Source organism: Polyodon spathula, chromosome 12 (assembly GCF_017654505.1).
Source record: "Polyodon spathula isolate WHYD16114869_AA chromosome 12, ASM1765450v1, whole genome shotgun sequence".
Classification (NCBI taxonomy): domain Eukaryota; kingdom Metazoa; phylum Chordata; class Actinopteri; order Acipenseriformes; family Polyodontidae; genus Polyodon; species Polyodon spathula.
Window position 1 is genome coordinate 11,154,169 of NC_054545.1, and position 9,368 is coordinate 11,163,536.

The window sequence follows — 9,368 nt, forward strand, 5'->3', positions numbered from 1 at the left end:
ATCTTTCATGAACACCACAACATCACAATTTTGTGTTTTCTTAGATGCACGGTTAAAATGAAGAAATATCATTAGCTATTGCCATTTAATATTTCTCATAATTTTTTTCAGTTTTTTTGAATATTCCGTAAATCTTTAACATAGTTGAAATCTTAATAAAAACACTTCTCCATCTTGTTAGTATTACATGTGTTGGCACCACCTTCTTCTAAGTCAAATGCTGTGTTTCGTACGCAATATTGGCATGATATATAAAAACTGACTACACAAATCTTTCAAATGAAGAAATTGTCAGAAAGCAGAGAGGAGCATTGACACTTTCAGTGCCAGTGTCAAACAGTTTCACAGATGCACATGTTTAATTTCAGTAATTAATAACAAGTGAATGAAAGTATGGGGTAAGTAATGATTTTTAGGTTATGATGAGTGAACTTAACCTGTACTAAAAATAATGTTTCACAGCGCAGAGTACCATTGGTGGCTAGACATTGTAACTGCAGTTTATTTATTCGGGATTACAACTAACAAAAATGTACCCCTACTGGGCAAATGCTATAAAGAATCTTTGAGGGGGAAAAAATCTGAATTTGCTGCATGGGACAAAGATTTGCATTTTAGCATTTAATGCCTGCATTAACTGTTTAATTATGAGCTGGATTTTGGAAACAAAACATTATGTGATACGCAAGATGTCTGAGATTTTACTGTTATATAATTGTAGACAAAGCATTGCAGATCATTTTGCACAGTTTTCAGATGTCATTTTATTTCACAAGCATTTCCATCTTTTGGTCAGTAACACAGATTGAAACAAATCTGATTCTATACAGATGGGCGAAGCTATTGTCATCAAGCAGTTCTGCCATGTGGTCGACGTGGGACACCCAGGTCTTGTATTGTTGATGTGGCTAGCTCCTGTATCCATGGAGACACACCGACATACCCCATACTAACAGTATATTTATCAGTGGGACCAATCAAATGTTACCTGGTAGTAGGGGTAGCAGAAAGGCTACAACACCCAGTAATTCTGGGCTGGGACTGACCAAACTATACAGAATTGATTAAATTAATGGCAGCCCCAGTCACACATGTAAAAGTGGTAGAAAAAGGGAAAGGGGAACCAATTCACGAGATTTTCCTCTATATAACTGATTTGTTTTCCCCCACTTTTTGTCCTAGAAAAACAAAAAGAAAGAGACAGATCGAAAAATGGGAGGGAGCATCAATGAGACGAGGCTGGGGTCTGGTGGGAGAACGCTCCGATGGTAGCAAACACCAAATAAAGGGGGTTGGTACGCAATGTGACAGAGCAGGCGCGATTACTGGGCAATCTAGGGCAGAGGCCACTCTAGCCTCTCTCAACATACCAGACATGTGGTACCTAAGCGTGGACTTAGTGTGGGACCACAAAAATGATTTCACACTGGTGCACACTTGGGGACAGGTCTCGTCTATTGAAGGTAACGATGTTGAAGGTGCTGGGTGGCTAGTATGTCCACATTTCATTATAAAAGGGCAATTATTATATAGGGTGAACCCTGTCACCTTGTTATCTTCTGATTTTGGGTATACACATATATTAGTAGTGGTAGATTATGCAATGCGATACCCGGAAGCACTTCCATTGAAGTGTACAAATGCATCTGCGATAGCCAAAGAACTAGTGCAGATTATAGCCAGACTAGGGACGCCCAAAGAGATATTAACTGATCATGGAACGAACATCTTCTCTCAAAAATTACAACATACAAATTATTCAAAATACATCCCATCCGAACCTCTGCTTATCACCCACAGACAGATGGTTTGGTGAAACGTTTTCAACAGACTTTAAAGAAGATGCTGAGACGTTTTGTGATTCATGAGCAAAAACACTGGGCAACGCTTCTTCCCTACCTCCTTTTTGCAATGAGAGAGGTGCCGCAGAGTTCGACAGGGTTCTCCCCCTTCGAGCTCTTGTACGACCGACAGCCTTGCAGCGTCCTCGATCTGGTGAGAGATTAGTGGGAGGAGCAAAAAGGCTCACTTGGATTTGATTCGTCGATTGGCTCAGGACAATCTATAATCGGCTCAGCATCAGCAAGAGCAATAGTACAATAAAAATGCACGTATTCAAACCTTTCGACCAGGAGACAAACTACTATTATTCCTCCCCATGTTGGAATTGAAACTGTCTGCTAAATGGCAGGGGCCATTCGGGCTATAGGATAGGTAAATTATGAAATTAAGCAGCCCAATCACCAAAATGAACATAAAATTTATCATGTTAATTTGTTGAAGCCCTGACAGGCAAGGTAGGCCTTATTTATAGCCCCAGGCGAAGCAGAAGATGATTTAGGACCCCGTATCAAGGCTCTTCCAATGGGGGAACAGTTACTTCCAGATCAGCAAAGAGAGCTGCGTAAGTTAATTGAGGAGTTCGATTAGCTTTCTTCTCACTTGCCCGGTACAACTAACCTTCTTGAATATGCTACTATCACTCCTCCAGGTGTCACCTTTCGAGAGAGACCTTACCGGATCACATAAAGTTGACGAGGTGGTATTAGCAAAGAGGTATGGGTGATGCTCAAACTTGGGCTGATTAAACCTTCTGGGAGCGAGTGGTGCAGTCCGATTGTGATAGTCGCCAAAAGGAATGGCACCAACCACTTCCGTGTTGATTTCCATAAGGTAAACGCTATTGCAAAGTTCGATGCATACCCCCCATAACTTTGGACCTGACAAAGGGATACTGGCAGATGCCATTAACCCACAGCTCTAGAGAGAAAACTACATTTTTTACTCCTGATGGTCTGTTCCATTTTATAACCATGCTGTCCAGGCTTCATGGTGTGCCCACTGCCTTTCAGAGACTGATGGACCAGATCTTGCACCCATATCGTGCATATGCAGCAGCGTATATTGACAATATGGTTATCTACAGCGCCACCTGGTGAGAGCATCTGGCTAGGATCATAGCCGTCATTCAGTCTCTAAGGGTAGCCTGGCTGACAGCCAAGTTGAGAAAATGTGCATTTGCCAAAGTAGAAACTCAATATTTGGGATTTATTATGGGAAATAGGCGGGTGAAACCTGTTATCACCAAAGTCCAGGCTTTGATGAATGCGCCAATCCCCAAAACCAAGTCCCAGGGTGAGGTCTCTATTGGCGTTGGCCAGTTATTACTGAAGATTCACCCCTGAGTATGCCACACTGGTCAGTCCCCTAATAAACCTCACCAGAAAGTGTGCTCCAAATTAGATTAAATGGTCAGGCGAATGTCAGGGGGCATTTGACATTATCAAGCAGGGACTTTGCCAGGTCACCACCCTCATCACACTAGATTTTAACAAAAGATTCATCCTCCAAACCGACGATTTAGATGTTGGTCTGTGGGCGGTCTTGTCCCAAAAGGTAGATGGAGTAGAACACCCCATCATGTACCTCAGTAAAAAGATGCTCCTCAGGCGATATTACCTGCTGGGAAATTCATTCGATATCATCACAGACAACACCCTACTCAAGTGGTTAAGCACAATGAAAGACAGCAATACCTGAATAACTTGATGGTATTTGGCATTGCAACCCTTCATGTATCATATGATTCACCGTGCGGCGAAAGACCAACAAAATGCAGATTATTTTTCCCGGGAGGGGGGTGTAACGGGAAAAGTAGATTTAGTCGAATGAATCTTGGTTATAAATCTCCCTCCTGTCCTGTGAGGACGCTGGGTAAAGGGATGGTCTGACAATTAATTCCCGGGAAAGGTGGAAGTCGGCCATCTAGAAAAGGGGCAAAGCCACGGTACACCAAGTCATTGCCCCAGACGGGAAGCGATGTGGCAACCACGGATTGGGTGAAAAACAGTTGCACTCGCTAACCAAGGGGGCGTGACTGACAGTATAAAAGGGGACTTTGCTAAGCAATCTTTGTTATGATTGAGAGAGAACCGCTGAAAAATAAAAAGTAACCGTGAGTGTTTAGTGTGTGTGTGTTTTGTCATTTCTAATTGTACTAGTTTGTTTTTATTATGGTTAACATGTACTGGGAGCTGTTGCTTTAAGGCCAGCACCAACCCGGATACACATCACCACTGTGCACTAATTAATTGTATTTCACCACGTTAGCTCTCACTCTGGACTTGTGATCGTGTTTGAGTCTTTGTGTGTGTTTATACTGTATTTATTATTTTGGGACTGTAGCCCGTGGTTTAAAACAGTGCAATACACATTGTTGTGTATTGCTGTGTATTGCCTGGGATTATTATTTACGGTTGTCACAACCTGGGTTAAAAACGGAACCAATAAAGAATTGTTTGGACCATGAACATTTTTGTCTGTCATCTGTTATGCATTGCATCACTTCTACAACTGTGCATGGCAAACCACTTTGCCACAACTGCCTGGATAGGTAGAAAGTTTATTTGACTTCCTACCAAGTTTTATGTTGTTTGTGGTGAAGTCGTCTGTAATAAAGGACGACTGATGGACGGCACAGTGATTAAACTTACTGCATTGGTATGAGTGGCCATAATACACTGCTAATGTTGCTTAACAAATGTGAATTAACTCAGGTACAGTAAAAGCAAAAATATATGTTTTCGTTTTGGGTTTTCCTTGCAGATCAGAACATCATTACAGTAATATTTCCACTTTCCCTTATTAAATTGTGTTGAACACTGGTATGTATTTAGGTTACAAAAACAAACAACATGAAGTTAAATGTTATTTTGGAGTTTACTAAATAAAATAAGTCAGGTCTTATCATCCCAGCAGAGTGGAAAATAGACCCAGTAGCTGATACGTGGTGCACTTTTAAAAATCTGCAGGATAATTAATTAAATGTCCTTTAGCAACAGTAAACCAAACTATTATTACTTTTTTCATTTAGACCAACAGTAAACAAACAACAACAAAATGCTGCCTATTGCAGAAACATGTCATATTTTGATTACACAGCATTCAATTGAGGAAGTGTTATATCTACGAAATAACAAATAAAGCATGCTGAAATGTACCATAGTATAAATTTCATCCTCCAGCAATCACAAGATTATTATTATTTTTTTTTATTATTATTGTGTATTTTTACTGTAGTATATAGTATGCTAGAAACACACCAACAGTTTATTATTATTTTTAAAAAGCCTGAGGTAATACAGCCACCTCTTGTATACTTAGCGCTGGACACTCATTAGGCAAAGTCACGGTGAGTTGGCAAAATCAATTTCCACCAGCTCAGTTCAAACCTGCTTGCTCTCAATCTCATGCCAATGGAACTTGACTGATTTTAAATCGAACTGTAGTTAGAATAGTTTTTTTTTTTTTCCTTTTCCTTTTTTTTTTTAAAGACTGACTGATTTTTTAATATTTACGCAGCAAATGCAAAAATACAGTATATGTTTTCTTGTAGCATTTGCCTTGCAGATCAGAACATCATTACATATTATTATTTCAGATATGAAATGTATTTTGTGGATATAGTAACTCAAAAGAAGAAAGCCATTGTCACAAAACATGATTCTTTTCATTGCATTTCCTCAGGCGAGGGTGAAGCTTGTTTAGCACTCATACGACAGGATGTTTAAATTAGGTTCTTCAGACCACTTAGTTCTTAAATCCACATATTCTTGTCATGAAGGTGAGAGTACTCTACTGGAATTCCAGCTACAAACAATGATAATGAAGGTTTCTGAGGTTTTAGATGTTAACTGATAAACAATGATAAAAAAAACCACAAAGCAAAGAAAAAAGAATCTTGTGTTTTTCATGTGCACATCAAAAGAACACCAGAGACTACTACATATGCTGTGTTCACTTCCTGCCATTCCTGCAGTTTATTTTGTTTTGTTTGTCATAGACATACAGCATACACTGTGATCCCATGTTTGAGTTGCTAAAGTAATACAGTGTATTCAAGGATTTTGTAAATCTAAGCAGAAATTGGATTGGCAAAGTTTGTGTTTGTTTTTTTAGGATTTCCCTAGCAGAAAAGTTGAACTAGCCACACTAGTATAATGACAGTTTATAACCCTGAAGAAACTCTAGTTGAACTATCAACACACCATGCAATGCATATGAGAACATGTACTGTTAGTTTATAAAACTATGTTATTTGCAAATGTTTTAATAAATTCTACATTTGGTACCATGCTACCAATGTCATACCACTGTAGAAGTGTCCTTGTGCTATCATTGGCCCTAAGTAGAGAATTGTAGTACACCACCGCTGAAAATAATTTTCAGATGGACATGACATTAAAGTATATAACATTATTTCAACCACCCACCAAGGTTTTCCACAAGAGACAGGGGCTAGAGGTTTTGTGGGATTTCCTGTACATTGTGTGTAAAATCCATTAGCCCCATAAGGAATCTTCTTTTCAGCAACCCTCAAAAAATACATTTCTCGCAATAAACTATTACATTTCGAAGAATTTCTGTATACAGGAACAAAGGAAGATTTTCTTAATTCTTGAGTACAAATTCCCCAAAGAAACCAAAGAAATATAAAACAGGAAGAAGGATTTACAAGCTGTGTCTTAGACACGAAAGAAATGCATGATTCATACATCTGCTAAATATATTATTATACAGCACAGCCGGGGGGGGTTGAAATTCTTAACAAACAAGTGCAGGTACTCGTATGGACAGCCAGGTGTAAACATTTAAAAATATGGAGACAGTTTGAGTGCCAATGAATAAATACTTTAAAAATGTATTCATATCGGTACATTATACATTTCTGAATATAAAGTAAGCCTTAAAAAATAACTGATCAGTAGTAATCCATTCACCATAAAAACAAGGAAGCTGAAAATACTGAAAGTGTTGTATCCTCTGCAAATATCACTCAGTCATCTTCTGTAAAATAACAAGTTAAACCTTAAATTACAAGCATTAGGAAATATTAGACTATGCAGTAACTGCTGTAGAGAGGGAGTTTTGTTTCAAGATATCCTAAAAAAGGGATGATATTATAAAAAATGGTATAATGGGGAATTGTATAAAGAAAATACACCTCACTGTTTTGGTTTTTGTTTGTTACAGTCCTCATAACAGAAAACACTAGGATCACAGCAAAACAAAACATTGATCACTGTAATTAGCATGCACCTTGCAAGCTGGGCCCATGTTTGAAAAGAGTGAACCACGCCTACATGTATCCCGATTCTCACTTGCTTACCAAAATCTGAAGCAGCACTTTCTTGATCCTGTTTTTTTAATGTTAATCCCTACTGTCCCACACATCACTTGCCATTTTAGAAGCTTTCATGCAAATTCTGGTACTGTGGTAAATTGGTAAAACGCATCATGATAATTATTTCTAATATTTATCAGCTTTGTAATTTATGGAGAACACCGATGTGGCTTTTGCCTTCAAATGTGCAGCAATGTTCATTTAGAATATTTCAGATAGTTTCTCCGCTGCACAAAAGAAAAATAATTATTACTTTATAACAATCAAAATAACTTCACACCACTGTTTTTTCACGTTGCACTGCTAAGGTCTTCTCTTGTTGATCAACGAATGAGCACTGACATAAAGCGAAATGAGCGGAGATTTGCGATATGTCAAAATGAAATCTGATCAGAATGAAAGCTCAGCCAATCAACAGGTAGTGATTATACTGACGTTAATAGTAGCCAATAGCAGCTAACAGAAACAGAAGCAGTATGAGGAAACAGAATGCAAGCAACACAACCTGTGCTGAATGAAAGCACATTTCAGAAAACTTGCGCTAGTGGACTGTGTGTGAGTGGATGGAATGCATCGGCATTGGATGAAAAGCAGAAATAAGTCCCAGTACCCAGTACCGGCATCAAAATTAGTCCCGGTACTGAGTACCGGTGAGTACCGGCAGAATTTCACCCCTGAGTACATCATAGCAATATTGTACTTTTCATAGATCAGTTAAGAGCCAGAACAGCTTCACAAGCAATCCTATTTACAGTTCACTTTTTTTCACATGCACAGCTTTTCTTTAAATGTTCGGATTATACTTCCTTAAAATTATTCAAAACTGAAATACATTGACCTTTTCTCCACGAAAGAAACTTCCTTAAAAAGCTACATTTCATTTTAGAAAGTGCACATTCAGTAGTATGCAAGTACAAAGATAATAGTGTTTATTTGTATTATTTAAATATGGATTGGTTAGCCAAAATATATTACCAAATTTATATGGGTACTACATTGTAAATATACCTCAGACACATTGTGGTTACTGCATGGAATGGAATGAAACACTTTTACAAGTTCTAAAGTGGTACTTTATAACATTCCCATGCAGTAACCATTTTGTACCACATGCCGTATTTTATTAAATCAAAAATCAATTTTTATATTATAATCACAACATAAAAATAAATAAAAACAGTCTCCAATGGCATAAGACTACATTGTGGCTAAGACCACTCATATGCATTTCATAAATTGTGACATCAAACTGAAGACAATCATGTATTTATAACATGGATTTTACAGGATCCTTTTAAAAGTAACACCACCGGTAGATTTAAAAAATAAAGAAATAAATAAATAAATCTAATAATCAAACAGTAAGACCAAAAGTCATTGAAAATACAAAAATGTCATTTTTTCATAATTGTTGTTTATTTTTGGAAGTTTGCTTTTGGTATTGTCAAGTAAGTAAGCTGATCATGCTTCGTTGTGGTCTCCTGTGAGTTCTTTAGATCCATATTAATATGTGATTATCTTCTTTGATGCACGACATTCAAGATATATGACACCGAGGTCTGATTTCCTGGGACATACAATAACGAAGCACCCTTTCAGATGTCACTCTTTAAGAGTCACTTAACTGAATGCCTGTTGTATATTACTGTTGCCCCTTTAAGTGACCAGTGACCCTGAAGGTTTTTTGGGAGCTCTGTAAAGTTGGCAGATAATTGGTATAAACCAAGGGAGTTGACCTGACCCTGAATACACTGGTATAATTAAAAAGTATGTTTTGTAGCTTTCTGTTTTGCAAATAAAGGATTTAATTTTGAAAAAGCTATATATTTATGAGAGGCTGTTTATTGAGCTATCTGGACAGGCAAGGGCTGACCCCAGAAAACTCACAATACATAGTACATTAATGTTCCCTACTGGAGAGACATATCCCCAGCAATAGGGATATTGTGGAAGTGGGCATGTGTATGTTACTCTGCATATATCTTATTTAATTGAGATTAAATTTGTTCTAGAAACCTTGATAAAGAATTGGAAAGTCTTCAGATTTCAAAATCTGCCAAGTAGTCCACTTAATACAAATAAAGTTTGTCAGGCAGCTCTACAACGAAGATAATATCCAGGTTCCAAGAACTGACAAGGAATACAGTAGCCAAATGGCTTGTCCTTCAGCTTTTTTTTTTTTTTT